Source organism: Castor canadensis, chromosome 1 (genome assembly GCF_047511655.1).
Source record: "Castor canadensis chromosome 1, mCasCan1.hap1v2, whole genome shotgun sequence".
Lineage (NCBI taxonomy): Eukaryota > Metazoa > Chordata > Mammalia > Rodentia > Castoridae > Castor > Castor canadensis.
This window is the reverse complement of record NC_133386.1, coordinates 144,956,818-144,972,972: the sequence shown is the minus strand read 5'-3', so window position 1 is coordinate 144,972,972 and position 16,155 is coordinate 144,956,818. Positions and strand designations below refer to the sequence as shown.

Genomic DNA, 16,155 nt, shown 5'->3' with positions numbered 1-16,155 from the left:
TCAGTTGATGTTTAAATTGTGTGATCTGCTGAGTGATTTTCCCACTCTTAGCTGGAAATTCTTTTTTTGTTTTTTGGCCATACTGGGGTTTGAACTCAATGCCTTTTACTTACTAGGCAGGCTCTCTACCAATGGAACCACTCTACCAGCAGCTTTCCTGTTCTCAAATTTGTGATAATATGCCTCCAAAAACCAAATGGTGCTCCAAAAGCAAGGCAAAAGTTATGGTAATCCTCCTAAGTCAGAAAGGGAACATATTGTGCTTAATTTGAATGATGAAGTGAAAATTTTGCATTTGTTAAAAGGCGGCATGTCTTTAGCGGAAGTTCAGTGGTGTTATGGGAAAAATGAATTAAGCATCTGCAGTATTCAAGATAAAGAGTATGGAATAAGACCTAGCTTTTGCTGAGCAGTATTAAGGTATATAGCAGGAATTTCTGTGACAATAATGTAGCCTACTCCATGTGGCTTCAAGTTATGGATGCTCAGGTCTACTATACATATGGATAGATATATTTGAATAATTTTAGAGAACTGAACTCTATGCATCCTGAGCATTTGTGGCTTTTCCTCAATGGTGGTCTTCTTGGAACAAGATACCTGTGACAAAGGGGCAACTATATTTCCTAAATTTCCTCTTTATTTCTTCTTTAGTCCACTGGTTATTTAATTGCAGCATTTAAAAACATCCTGAATTTTCTCTCATTTTCTAATTTCATTCTATTTTGGTCAGAGAATATACATCATATTATTTCAATTCCTTTAAATTAATCAAAACTTGTATGTGACTAAATATTGCCAATTCTAAAGAATGTTGTATATATACTTGAGAATGTGTAGTTTGTTTTTATTGGATAGAGTGTTCTATAATATACATTAGGACTAATTGGTTTATAATATTGTAGCCTTTCTTTTATCTTTCAACTGTTGTATTCATTATTGAAAACATGACATTAAAGTCTCAAATTATTATTATTGTCTGTTTTCCCCTTCAGTCCTCTCAATTTATACATTATATTTGGGGACTCCTTGTCATGTGTATATGTGCTTGAAATATTATGTTTTATTGATTTAATAATCTCATAAATATCAAATATCCTACTTTATTTTTAGGAATTATTTTACCCACAGTATATTATGTTTGATTTTATTTATTCATTTATTTATTAAATTTTATTAGGATATATTCATGATACAGGGGGGTTTCACAGTGACAATTCTGATTAGATTTAATATTGTATATTGCTTACACTGCCCCCATCATCTCTCCCCCTCAGCCCCCTCCATACTCCACTTAAAGCAATTGCAAGACATTTTCTATTTCTGTTTCATATAGGTATATGAAGACCATCTACCATATACCACCACTTAAATCTCCTTAGTTCACCCTTCCCCCTCCCAATAGTACCCCTCCCACACACACTGTGCCTATTTTACAGTCCAAGTTTTTATAATTAATATTTGAGTTGATGTTCAGAAGGTTTCTCAATGTATGCCCTCTGTGGGTTGCTTTACTTTGTTCTGTTTAATCCCTCAGAATACTCTTCCTTATCCCTTTACCTCCCACATTCTTATATCCTCTACCTTCACATCTTGTGGTATGTGATATTACTGTTGCTCTGTCATTCTCTTTTCCTTTCTCTCTTTCCCTGAGTTCCATAGAGTAGCTACAATGTTACAAAGATGTTCTACAACCGAGTTTGTATATGATGGTGTTTGTTTTTGTGTATATGTTTATCTTTGGATCTATCTTCCACATATGAGAGAAAGCATGCATATTTTGTGTTTCTGATCCTGGCTAACTTCACTTAATATGATGTCCTCCCATTGCATCCATTTACCTTCAAGATCCATGTCATTATTCCTTGTGGCTGAGTAATACTCCAGTGTATAGATACCATAATTTCATGATCCATTCATCAGTTGTAGGGCATCTGGGTTGTTTCAGAGCCTAACTATTGTGAATAGAGCTGTGATGCACACTGGTGTACAGGGGTATCTACTGTGTCCTGCTTAATGTTCTGTGGGGTAAGGTGCCTAAGAGTGGATCATATGGCAGTTCTGTCTCCAGTTTTTTGAAGAATCTCCACACTGCTTTCTATAGTTGTTGTACTAATTGCATTCCATGTTCTCATGGCAGCATTTATTGTTGTTATTGCCCTTGATTCTGGCCATTCTAACTAGGGTGAGATGAAATCTAAGTGTTGTTTTGCACCTCTTTTATAACCAGGGAATTTGAAAACTTCATGTTATTTACTGGCCGTTTGTACCTCTTCCTTGAGAACTCCCTGTTTAGTTCATGTGCCAATTTTTTCATTGGGTTGTTGATTCTTTGTGGGCTGAGTTTTATGAGTTCCCTATAGATTCTGGATACTAGACCCTTGTCAGATAAGTAGCTGGCAAAGATTTTCTCCCATACTGTGGGCTGACTCTCGAGTCTGGTGATTATTTCTTTTGCTGTGCAGAAGCTATGTAGTTTGATGCAGTCCTATTTGTTCATTGTTTCTCTTAGATGCTGAGCCTTTGAAGTTCTGTTTAGTTACTCATTCCCTATACCTATCTGGTCTAGTGTATTTCCTACTGCTTCTTGTTGCTGTTCCAAAGTTTCAGGCCTTATATTAAGGTCTTTGATTCACTTTGAACTGGTTTGGGTACAGGGTGAAAGACGGGGATCTAGTTTCAGTCTTCTGCATGTGGATATCCTGTTTTCCCAGCAGCATTTGTTGAAGAGGGTGTCTTTTTTCCATCATGTGTTTTGGGCTCCTTTGTCGAAGATCAGCTATATATAGGTTCATTGGCTTATGTCTGGATCTTCTATTCTGATACATTGGTCTTCCTGTTTTTGTGCCAATGCCATGTTGTTTTTATTGTTATGGCTCAATCAGGTATTGTGATGCCTCCAGCATTGGACTTTTTGCTCTGAATTGCTTTGACTATTTGAGGTCTTTTGTGTTTCCATATGTACTTCATGATTGCTTTTTCTACTTCTGTGCAGAATGTCATTGGAATTTTGATAGAGATTGTGTTGAACACGTAGATTGCTTTTGGTAGTATGGCCATTTTCACAGTGTTGATTCTACCAATCCATGAGCATAGGTCTTTCTATCTTCTGAAGTCTTCTTTGATTTCTCTCTTCAGTGGTTTATAGTTTTCATTAAAAAGGCTGGTGTCTTCAGACGGCTGGTGCAGCAGTTCTTGGGAACATCCTCTTGGTCTCAGTCATGGCTTGTGTTCTGGTCGCAACAACCTGAATCTCAAACATGGGGAGTGTCTCAGAGTGCGAGGCAAGGTGGCCCCTGATTCCAAGAGCTTCGTGCTGAATCTTGGCAAAGACAGCAACAATCTGTGCCTACACTTCAACCCTTGCCTCAATGCCCATGGGGATGCCAACACCACTGTGTGCAATAGCAAGGATGGCAGAGCCTGGGGGGCCGAGCATCAGGAGCCTGCCTTCCTCTTCCAGTCTGGGAGCATTGTGGAGATGTGCATCTCCTTTGACTAGGCTGACCTGACCATCAAGCTGCCAAATGGACACGAATTCAAGTTCCCTAACCATCTCAACATGGAGGCTATCAAAGACATTGAAGCCAATGGTGACTTTAAGATCAAGTGCATGGCCTTTGAGTGAAGACATCCGTGGCCCATGACATCAAATAAAGGGAGCTGCCTCTGTTCTTCTGAAAAAAAAAGTCTTTGGTTTCTTTTTTCAGTCTGTGTATTGTTGGTATATAGAAAAGCTACTGATTTCTGTATATTAATTTTGTATCCTGCTACCTTGCCAAAAGAGTTTATGATTCATAGTAGTTTTTTGGTAGAGCTTTCGGGGTCTCTTAGTTATAGGATCATGTCACCTGCAAATAGGGATAGTTTGACTTCTTCCAAACCAATTGAATCCTTTTTATTTCTTGCTCTTGCCTTAATGCTGTGGCTAAAAATTCCAAAATTATATTGAATAGGAATGGAGAAAGTGGACATCCCTGTCTTGTCCTGACTTTAAAGGTAACAGTTTCAGTTGTTCTCCATTTAGTATGGTATTGGCTCTAGGTTTGTCACATATAGCCCTTATTATGTTGAGGAACGTTCCTTCATTCCTAGTTTCTTCAGGGATTTTATTATGAAAAAGTGTTGGATGGTGTCAAAGACTTTTTCTGCATTTATTGAGAGGATCATGTGGCTTTTGTCCTTGCATCTGTTTATGTACTGTATTACATTTATGGATTTATGTATGTTGAACCATCCTTGCATCCCTGGAATGAAACCTACTTGGTCATGGTATATGATCTTTTTGATGTGTTGTTGGATTCTGTTTGCCAATATTTTGTTGAGAATCTTTGCATCTATATTCATTAAAGGTATTGGCCTATCATTCTTTTTTTTTGGTTGCATCTTTATTGGGTTTTGGAATGAGTGTAATGCTGGCTTCATAGAGTGAGTTTGGTAGTATTCCTTCTCTTTCTATTTCCTGGAAAATTTTGAGGAGTATTGGTGTTAGTTCTTCTTTAAAGGTTTGGTAAAATTCGGCTGTGAACCAATCAGGTCCTGGGCTCTTCTTTGTAGGGAGACTCTTTAATACTGTTTCAATTTCATTGCGTGTAATAGGACTTTTTAGGTGGTTAATACCTTCTTGATTCAATTTTTGTTGCATGCATTTAAGAATTTATCCATTTCTTCTAGATTTTTCAGTTTACTTGAATATAAGTTTTCAAAGTACTCTCTAATGATTTTCTGGATTTCATTGGTATTTGTGGTTATGTCCTCTTTTTCATCTCTGATTTTATTAATTTGGGTCTTCTCCCTCCTCTGTTTTCTCATGTTGGCTAAGGGTTTGTCCATCTTGTTAATCTTTTCAAAGAAACAACTTTTTGTTTCATTGATTCTTTGTATAGTTTGGTTTTGATTTCATTAATCTTGGCCCTGATCTTTGTTATTTCTCTCTGTCTGTGGTTTGGGGTTTGGTTTGTTTTTGTTTTTCTAGGAGCTGAAGGTGCATCATTAGATTGTTTGTTTCAGAGTTCTCTGGTTTTTTTTTTTAATATAGGCACTTATAGCTATTAATGTCCCATTAATATAGTTTATATTATATATTATATTAATATAATGTCCCATTATATCTACTAATGTCCCATTAGTATGACCTTTGCTGTGTCCCACAGTTTCTGATATGTTGTATTTTCATTTTCATTGGATTCTTGGAAGTTTTTAAATTCTTCCTTTATGACTTTGGTCACCCATTGAGTTTTTGGCAGTGTGTTGTTCAGATTCCATGTGAGTATTTCTGGGGATTCTTTTGTTGTTGAAGTCTAGTTTTATTCCATTGTGATCTGATATGATGCAGGAAGTTATTTCAATTTTCTTGAAGTCATTGAGACTTGCTTTGTGTCCTAAAATGTGATCTATTTTGGAGAAAGTTCCATAAGCTGCAGAAAAGAATGTGCATTGCCTAGTTGTTGGGTGAAATACTCTGTAGATGTCAACCATGTCTATTTGGTTTAATGTTTTAGCAGCTCTGAATTTTCTTTGTTTATCTTTTGTCTGAATGATTTATGTATTAGTGACAGTGCGGTATTCAGTTTTCCCATTATCACTGTGTTATCGTCTATCTGTGCTATTAGGGCCATGAGTTTATTTAATGTAGATGGGTGCCCCTGTGTTTGGTGCATACATGTTAAGGATTCATATTTCCTCTTGATGAATTATTCCTTTCATTCATATGAAGCAACCTTCAATGTCTCTTATAATTGATTTTAGTTTGAAATCTACTTTGTCAGATATGAGTATAGCTACTACTGTTTATTTATGGGATCCATTTGATTGGAAAAATTTTTTCCAACCTTTGACTCTTAGCCAGTATTTATTTTCTTCAGTTAGATGAGTCTCTTGTAAGCAACATATGATTGGATCTTTTTTTAAAATCCAGTTTGCTAATCTGTGTCTTTTTATTGGGTTCATTGAGGCTGTTTACATTGAGTGTTAATATTGAGAAGTGTGTGTTTTTTCCAGTCATTTTCATTCTACTTTTGTTTACTTTTACCTATTCTTTGTTTGTTGGCCTGCTTAGTCAAAAGTGTTCTTTTTCTTGAAATTTCCTATCTCACTCTAGTTTCTTCTTCTTGTAAAAGTCCTTTAAGTGTTTTCTGCACTGCTAGTTTGATAGTTGTGAATTCCTTTAGTTTTTCTTTGTTGGGAAAGGTTTTAATTTCTCCTTTAATTAGGAAGGATAGTTTTGCTGAGTAGACTAGTCTGGGTTTATAGTTGTTTTCTTTCAGGGCCTGGATTATGTCTTACTATGACCTTCTTGTGTTTAGAGTTTGAGTTGAGAAATCTGCTGTTATTCTAATGGTTTTGCCTTTACTCTATGTGCCTTGTCTTTTTTATTTTTTAGCTTTCAGAATTTCTTCTTTGTTCTGTGTGCTAAGCGTTTTGATTATGATGTGTCTGGAGGTGTTCTTCTTTTGGTCCTGATGGTTTGGTATTCTGTAAGCTTCCTGCACCTGAGTTACTCTCTCTTTCTCAAGGTTAGGGAAGTTTTCAGCTATTATTCTATTGAATAGATTGTCAATGCCTTTAATTTGTTTCTCCTCTCCTTCTTCTACACCCATGATTCATAGATTTTGTCTTTTCCTGGGGTCCCAGGTGTCTTGCATTTTCCATTCATATTTTCTTAGCATTTTTTCATGATCTTTTACTATTTGGTCTAATTCCTCTACTCTGTCTTTAGTTCCTGATACTCTATTTTCAGCTTGCTCCACTCTGTTTGATAAGCTTTCACTTGTGATATTTATTTGGGATATTGAGTTGTTTATTTCAGATTGATTGTTTTTCAGGGTTTCCATATCTTTATTGATTTCCTCTTTCATATCCTGGATAGTCTGCTTAATTTCATTCATCTGTTTATTTGTATTTTCTTTGAGCTCACTTTTTGTTCATTCATATTCTCTTTGAGGTCAAAAACTGACTTTTTTGCTTCTTCTTTGAGGTCATTAATCAGTTTTACTATTGTTTTTTGGAATTCATTATTTGATAGCTCTTCCTTTACACAGGTGTTTAGATCCTTAGTGGTGGAATTAACTTTTTAGGGAGAGTGGTTGTTTGCTGCTTCATTTTGCATTGGGATTTATGCATCTGAGTTGTTTGTAGTGTTCTTGCTGTGGTGCCAATTGCCTCTTTTTTTCCCTTAGCGAGAGGGCTGGAGTTCCTGCTCTTTGATGGGGACCTGGGGTCTCTCCTGCAGTTGCTATGGGTAGCACTGGGTCCCTGTGCACTGTGTGTGTGTGGGGAGGTAGGCCTCCTAGCACCAGCAAGGTAGTGGACTGACACTTGGTGGAGGATCTAGGATTCCAGCTCTTAGACAGTAGATGTGACTCTCCTTCAGGGAGGTGCAGTGTGAATTGCTGGGCTTCTGTGTACCTTGGGGGAACAGGGTTTCTGGTGCCCCCCAGAGAGTGGCAGGTTTTAGTTTTCCTCCGTTAGTGTGGAATCTGGCATTCTTGCTCTTTGATAAGGGAGCAAGGGCTCTCTTGCTGTCAGGAACAGTGGGGAGCACTGGACCTCCATGCTCTGTGGGGAGGAAAGACTTTTGGTGCCAGCAGATTAGCAAGGCGTGGAGCATGGTGTTCCCTTGGGTGTGTGATAGAAGGCTCCTGGTACTGTGTAGCAAGTTGAGGGTACCCATGGGGCAGCAAGGCCAGCAGGCTTGAATCATTTGATGCCCACCAGGCATCAGTGGCCCTGGGATCTACTTGTGTTGGGGCATGGGCATCCAGGAGCCACAGCAGCTGCAGCTGGTTTAGGAGCACAAAGCCTGCAGGCAGCAGGTGTTCCAGGCCCTGATTTCCTGCACAGGACTCAGGAAGTGTAGTTCTGTGGGACTGATGCCCATTTGGGAGACCTGAGCCAGCAGGTCGTGAGAGTTTTGGGGCCCAATCTCCTGTACTGGCTTCTGAAGTGCAATCTCATGGTGCTGCTGCTGGCTTAAGAGAACAAAGCCTTCATGTAGCCGGAGTTCTGGGGCCCAACGTCAGTTCTGTGGTGCTGCTGGAAGAAACAAGTTTCCAGGCTTGCTCCTTCTGTTACCTGTGGAGCTGTGGGACCTGGTTACACAGGGGTGTTGGTTTCCCTGTCATTTCAGGGTGAAGGTAGCAGGTTGTGTATTAGGGGAGAGCATGGAGCTCTGAGTTATTGTGTATTCTGGGCAGTGGGACTTACTGCCAAGTAATGGAGCCTGGAGCTGTGTGGCAACTTCAGGGGCAGGGGATTGGGAGTGTTGAGCTGTGGGTCATTCTTCCCACTCTTCTTGTGGTTAATAGTTTCTCTGTTTGCAGATTCTGAGAGGGTTTTGCTTCTCGCTGGTTATGGGACCCCATGGGTGATTTTTGGGTTCCTCTGATCTTCCTTTTTTGGGGTAGTTGGTCACTGCTAGTCTATGGGAATGTCAACAATCTGCCATCTTTACATTTGATTTTAATATAGCTATTCTAGTTCTCCTTTGGTCATGGATTGTGATATATATATATATGTATATATATCACCAACATTTTGCTTTTAATTTCTTTCTTTGAATCTAAAATATACTTTATAGAAGCATATAACTATATCATATTTATTTAATCCTTGTTTTTTATTATGCTGATTATGTTTAAATTTTGAATTGTGACATATATGTGAAGTTTAAAAATAAGAGCTCCATGACATACAAAAAAATAAAAGATTTGTAACCACCATCCACAACCCCAAATTATAACATCTCCCAATCCCACAAAATATAAAATATACTTTAAATATTGGTCTCCAAATTTCTAAATAGGACATCTAAAATATTTTTCTTGACATTAAAAGTTATGCACAATTCAGCAGTTCTGTTCCTACTTTCTGTAGAAAACAAATGTTTCAGCTGACTCCAAAAACTGAACAAACACAAATATTTTTACCCAGACAGAAATGTAACAGTTTCCATTCAATAGCCATGCAAACAATTGCTACTTTGTAGTTATGATTAATTTCTGTTTTGGAGAGACAACAAACCCAAAGACTTGTTTTGTGTTTAGTCCAGCAATTCAGTCCAACAACATTTTTCTTTTGCTACTACACATTTGTAATCCTACTTATTCTCTCAGTGACACATTGTATGAGAATTGAATAATCTTACACTTTGATTATACATTTTATGATAATACAAAATTGATACAGTGCAAAATATAGGATAAAATACCATTATATTAGTACTATATCTGGAAAATATTGACAAACAATAAAAAATTATTAGATCTATAAACATAAGATAGCAAGTGGTTGGATCCAAGGCAAATATACAAAAATATCAATAGCTTTCCTTAAAATAAATTTAAATTTTGTAATGTTCAAAGACAGTTTTTCTCTAAGAATGAACCACTTATATATAATTATGTTTCAATTACTATTTTATTTTCATAAAAATTATTACACTTTAAAGCTTTGAACAAAAGTTAAAATTTGATTACTTAGTAATTTATATTAATTTTACATGATCCCTTACTGTTCATTGGTTGAGGGTCTATTAAAACATTTATTTAATATATCAAATTTCCTTAAATAAAATTAATCCCATTTACAAAATAGATCAACTAAAATTCTTATAATGTGAATTATATTCACAATTATATAGTCAATTTTCACATATATGTGTGTGTGTGTGAAAAGAAAAACTAACAATTCTATAAGAGTGTTTCTTAATACTCAAGCAATTATTATAATAAGCCAAACTTTAAATATAGCAGATTAACAGATAAAGGACTGTTAGATATTCAAATATTGTTTTTTAAAGAAAAAACCCAAAAATTTAAAACAGTAAAACTATGACTAAATGTATCAAATAATTAAATAAATCTCCAACTTCTGTTTTGAAAGAAAATGATTCTCAAGTGGATTTAAGAGCTCAATTCAATTCATGTGTAAGAGAAACAACTAATGTACTAGGGCATTGTACTAAAATAAAACAAAAGCATAAAAGAAGAGAGCATGAGACCAGTTGAATGCAAAAATTCATCATTTTAGTTTTCTAAAGCCCTAATAAAGTGGGCTAAATAACTATGTTGTATTATTCTAAAAAATAAAAACAAGTGTAGAAATGTATGATAGCATTCTAGTGCTATATAGGGACAATAAAAATATATACCTGCAATAAGCTAAAAATTGTTAAAGTATAAATTAGAGAAATATATAAAAGTATCCAGAGAAAATTCTCATAGTGAAAATAAAAAATCACCTCTATGTTGTTTGCAGCATAAACACACAGCACAATTTAAATAGTTTTTGAAAATAGGAAAGCAAAAAGATATATGGAAATTCTATTAATAGCATGTAGCATGCAAGACTTCTATTAATAGTAGTAAAAACTGTAATGGGTCACAGTCAAAATGAAAGTGAGTGCACTAAAATATTGTATAAAATTACCTTCAATCTATGTGTACAAGGTATATATAAAACATAAACTAATTTTGTGTTTAGTCTTGGGTCCTATTCCCCCTGTACCTTATAATGTATATGAAAATATTCCTAAATCCAAAAGAATCCAAAATTTGAAACACTTGGTTCCAAGCATTTTGGATAAATGATATTCAACCAGTATAAAATTGACCTCATAAAACTAATTGTATCCATTGCCATTATTAAAGTTATAAAACAATACGAAAACAGAAATTGAAGAGACTGTAGAATGGATAAATAACAGTGAGTGGACAAACTTCTGATGACTTAACAACAAGAAATCATTTCATTTAAATCACATTTGGATTGTAGAGAAACTTAAAAAATTAGGGTTTTTTGAGCCATTGAGACAGTGGATTTTTCAGACAACATACAAGGTGATTCTTGAAGTAGTCTTCTTCACAATGATTTCTCTTCTTTAGGACTAGCTAATCAAAAATGGATTTGTAAGTTCCTGTCATTGCAAAAAATAGCACAATAAATGACCATACTTAAGAGCACTTTGACAGCAAAGGGAAGAAGAGAAGAAAAGGGAGCTTAGTGTGAGTGCCTATTTTTTCTTTTTTTCACACAGAAGTAACTTTTTACTCAGTATGTAAATATTTTCTTGAAAAATATTTTTTAAAATATTCCCTTTTTCTTTTTATTAACTTATATTGATGATACAAATGGATTTCATTGTGATATTTCCATAATTATGGTTATTCACTGTAAATTAGAAAACATCACCTTACCCCAGTAAAGTATTTTTATACACATTTCTCAAAAAAAACATATATTTTATATATCATAAGCTTTTCTTTTGAAAATAATATTGTTGTGGCCAACTAAAAGTAAGAAAATTGATTTTGTTGCAACTCAAAACTATCTCATCCCAGTCAGAATGGCTATCATCAAGAAAACTAACAACAGCAAATGCTGGTGAGGAAGCAGGAGAAAAGAACCCTACCTAATATATTGTTGGTAGGAATGTAAATTAGTGCAGCCACTGTGGAAATCAGCAGGGAGGTTTCTCAGAAAACTAAAAATAGACCTACTTTATGACTATGCTATTCCACTCCTGGGTATACACCCAAAAGAATCAAAGTCAGCAAGCATACAGTAGTGACACCCGAATACCCATGTCCACTGTGGCACTATTCACAATAGCCAAGTTATGGAATCAGCCTAGGTGAGCATCAGTCAATGATTAAGTAAAGAAAAATGTGGCATATGTAAACACTGCAATTTTATTCAGACATAAAAAGGAATGAGAATATGTTATGTGTAGAAAAATAGAAACAGATCATGATGTTAAGCAAAATATGCCAAATATCACATTTTTTCACATGTGTATAATCTAGATTTTTTAAAAAGACATGGAAATAGAAGGGGAACTATTTGGGAACTAGATGGGAAATACTGGGAGTAGTGAGGGGAACAAGTGAGGGTGATGGGGTGAATGTGATTAAAATATATTGCATACACACATGAAAATGTCATAATGAAACCATTTGTTTTACATAATTAATATATGCTAATGAAAAGAAAATTGATTTTGAAACTTAGCTACTGATTATAAGTGTTCTGACTGAAGGAGTCATAATCAAAATTGCTCATCTTAATTTTGTTAATATTTTCCACTTCAGGGATGTTGACTCCAATGTCAAGAGACTTATGGCTACTTTGCATGAACATTATTATTAACACAAACCAATATAAATATGTGTTTTAAATAGTCATTACTAATTTGTTCAAATAATTTCTTTTTTATTGTTGTACTAGGGGTACATTGTAACATTTACAAAAGTTCTTACAATATATCATAGTTGAATCCACCCTCTCCATCATTCTCCTTTATCTCCCAATATTTTGGGGGACATTACAAATATTGAATTTGGGTTTCTGTATAGTTTTGTTAATTTTATTGACAACACACTACATATGTATTACAATGCTCATTTAACAGTGAATGTTTTTTGAAGATGTATATTTACCTTGTAGTCTGCATTCCATATTCTTATTCCATATCTGTATTACTATTAATAGTATCAACTATTTTAAAAAGAATTTTGTATACCAGCTGTTCTTCAGTTTTTCATGGCATGATGATATCAAATTTATTCTTCCATAGTTTTCAATTTCTCTTTGGCTTGTGTACTTTAAAAAAATTTAAGCATTTTATTAGCATATATTAATTGTATAAGGGGTTTCATTATGACATTACCAAATATGTTTGTAATTCTCCCTTATCCCTTCTCTACGTCCACCTCCCACCCACATATGTACTATTATCAAAAATATTAAGTGTATCTGTTGGTGAGGATCAGAAAAGAGAACTCCAATATCCTGCTGGCAGGAATGTAAATTAGTACAGTCATTATGAATAACAGTTTCCTCAGAACAGATTACCCAAATACAAAATTGACTGACATGTCCACTGATTCAGAAGTAGAATCAGAAATGTGGTACATATACATGATGGAATATTATTCAGAAATAAAAAAAGACCTGGAGTTTACAATGTCATATAAGCCAGGAGCAGAAAGATAAATACATGATTTCATTCTGATGTGGAATATATAAAGGCTGAGTTCCTATAAGTATACAGCAGAAAAGTGGTTATCAGAAGCCTAGGAGGGTAGGGGAAGAGGAGAACTATAAAGAAATGTATTTCTGTATACTATTAATGAGCACTTACACATGGAAATTAATGGCAAAATAGCATTTACAGTAATTCAATTAAAAAGAAAGAAATACTTAGGGAGCATAAAGCTACCAAATCATTTATAAGACTATGTGCTGAAAACTGCACAATGCTGATAAAGGAAAAACAAAGAAAATTAAAATACATGGAGAAGCATACTATTCTCATGGACTACAATGCTCAACATGGTAATGATGTCAACTCCCTGCCAGTTGCTAGGCAAGTTTAGTACAATTTTTTTTTTCAGTACTGGGGTTTGAACTCAGGGCCTCATGCTTGTGAGGCAAGCACTCTACCACTTGAGCCATTCCGCCAGCCCAAGTTTACTACAATTTCTCTCAAAAATCAGATCAAGGGTTTTTTTGTCATAATAAATTAGATTATCCCAAAATCTATATATAAACCAAATGAACAAAAATAGTTAAAACAAAATTGAAGAGAATAAAGATGAATCAGTCTACACAATTCCATTCTTTACTACATAGTTACCAAATTGTGTGTTATTTATGGTGGCATAGGCACATAAACCAATAAAACAGAATAGACGATCAAAAATAAATTAGTCTCACTGAGTTTTGAAAAATGTGCAAAAGTGATTCAATACAACAAAGAAAGCCTTTTCAAATGGTGCTGGGGCATTTGGGCATCTGTGGATTTGGGGACACACAGGTGAACATTGATCAAGTCTCACACTGTGTATAAAAATTAACTCATGATGAATTCTTGAAGTCAAATGTAAAATATAAAGCCATAAAATTTCAAGAAAAATAGGAAAAATCTTTGGAATCTAGGATTAGTCAATGATGTCTTAGAAGTCACACCAAAAAATCCATAAAAAGGTAAACTGATAATTTGGACTTCATCAATTTTTTAAAATTATTTTGAGGATCAAAAGAGAAGCCACAATATAGAAACTGTTTGGAAACCATAGATAACTAGGACCAAGAATAAAGAACTCCTAAAAGCAGTTTATCTTTGTGAAGAATGTCATTGAAATTTTGATAGGGATTGCATTGAACATAGAGATTGCTTTCAGTAGTATAGCCATTTTCACAATATTGATTTTGCCAATCCATGTGTATGGGATATCCTTCCATCTTCTGTTTTCTTTGATTTCTTTTTTCAGTGTTTATAGTTTCCATTGTATAGGTTGCTCACTTCTTCAAATGTATTCCTAGGTATTTCAATTTTTTGAAGCTATTGCAAATGGTATTATTTTCCTCAGACTGTTCATTGTTTGTATATAGAAGTGATACTAATTTTTGTGTACTGATTTTGTATCCTGCTACTTTGTTGAATGTTTTTATGAGATACAAAAGTTTTTTGGCTGAGTTTTTAGGGTCTTTCAAATATAAGAACTTATCATTTGCAGATAGGGACAATTTGACTTCTTCCTTTTCTAAATGAATCCATTGTATTTCCCTCTCCTGTCTTATTGCTTTGATTAGAAATTCTAGCACTCTGTTGAATAAGAGTGGGGAGAATGGACACCTTTGCCTCATTCCTGATTTGAAAGGAAATGGTTTCAGTTTTTCCCTATTTAGTATGATGTTGGTTATGGATTTGTCATAAGCCTTCATAATATTGAGGAATGTGCCTTTTATTCCTAGTTTCTTCAAAGCTTTTATTACAAAAGGATGTTGGACTTTGTTGAAATCTTTTTCTGCACCTATTGATGTGATGATGTGGTTTTTATCCTTGACTCAATCTTAAAGTTCATATGGAAGCACAAAAGACCTTGAATAGCCAAAGCAATCCTGAGCCACAAGAGCAATGCTGGAGGTATTACAATACCTGACTTCAAATTGTACTACAGAGCCATAGTAGTAAAAACACCATGGTACTGGCACAAAAACAGACATGAAGACCAATGGAATAGATTAGAAGACCCTGACACAAACCCATGCAACTACAGCCATCTGATTTTTGACAAAAAGTGCCCAAAATACATATTGGAGAAACGATAGCTTTTTCAACAAATGATGTTGGGAAAATTGATTCCACCTGCAGAAGACTGAAACTAGACCCAAATCCCTCACCTTGTACTAGTGTCAATTCAAAGTGGATTAAAGGTCTTAATGTAAGATCTAAAATGGTGAAATTAATCCAGAAAAAATTGGGACCATACTGAACCACATAGGCATAGGTAATAACTTTATAAATAGAACTTTAATAGCTCAGCAATTAAGAGAAAGGATTGACAAATGGGACTTCACGAAACTAAAAAACATCTGCACAGTAAAGGACATGGTCACCAGTCTGAAGAAACAGCCTACAGAATGGGAAAGAATCTTTGCCAGCTCTTCATCTGACAAAGGAATAATGACCAGAATATGCCTGGAATTCAAAAATCTAACCTCTTGAAGAATAAACAATCCACTGAATAAGTGGGCAAATGAACTGAACAGACAATTATCAAAAGAAGAAATATAAATGGCCAATAAACACATGAAGAAATGCTCAACATCTCTGACCACAAAGGAAACACAATCAAAATCAAATGCATTGAGATTCCACCTCACCCCAGTCAGAATGACAATCATCAATAACCCAAAAAACAAATGCTGGTGAGGATGTGAGGAAAAGGAAGACTTCTACACTGTCAGTGAGAATGTAAATTAGGACAACCACTATGGAAAGCAATATGGAAGTCCCACAGAAAGGTAAAGTAGAACTACCACACAATCCAGCTATACCTCTCCTGGGCATATATCCAAAGGAATGAGTTCTGGATATGATAGAGCCACTTGCACACCCATGTTTATTGCAGCACTGTTCATAATAGCCAAGCTTCAGAAACAGACCAGATGCCCCACGACTGATGAATGGATTAAAAAAATGTGGTATATATGCAAAATAAAGTTTTATTCAGCCATAAAAAAGAATGAAATTATGTTGTTTGCAGGCAAATGGATGGAACTGGAGAACATCATGTTAAGCAAAGTGAGCCAGGCTCAAAAAGTCAAAGGTTGTGTGTTTTCCCTCATATGTGGGAGCTAGACCTGTAA

At 35.1% G+C, this 16,155-nt stretch overlaps 1 pseudogene; it reads left to right on the top strand.

The window, feature by feature from the left end:
- The first annotated feature begins 310 nt into the window (after positions 1 to 310).
- Positions 311 to 3,628, top strand: LOC109678609 (galectin-1 pseudogene; annotated as a pseudogene).
- Positions 3,629 to 16,155: the final 12,527 nt, after the last annotated feature.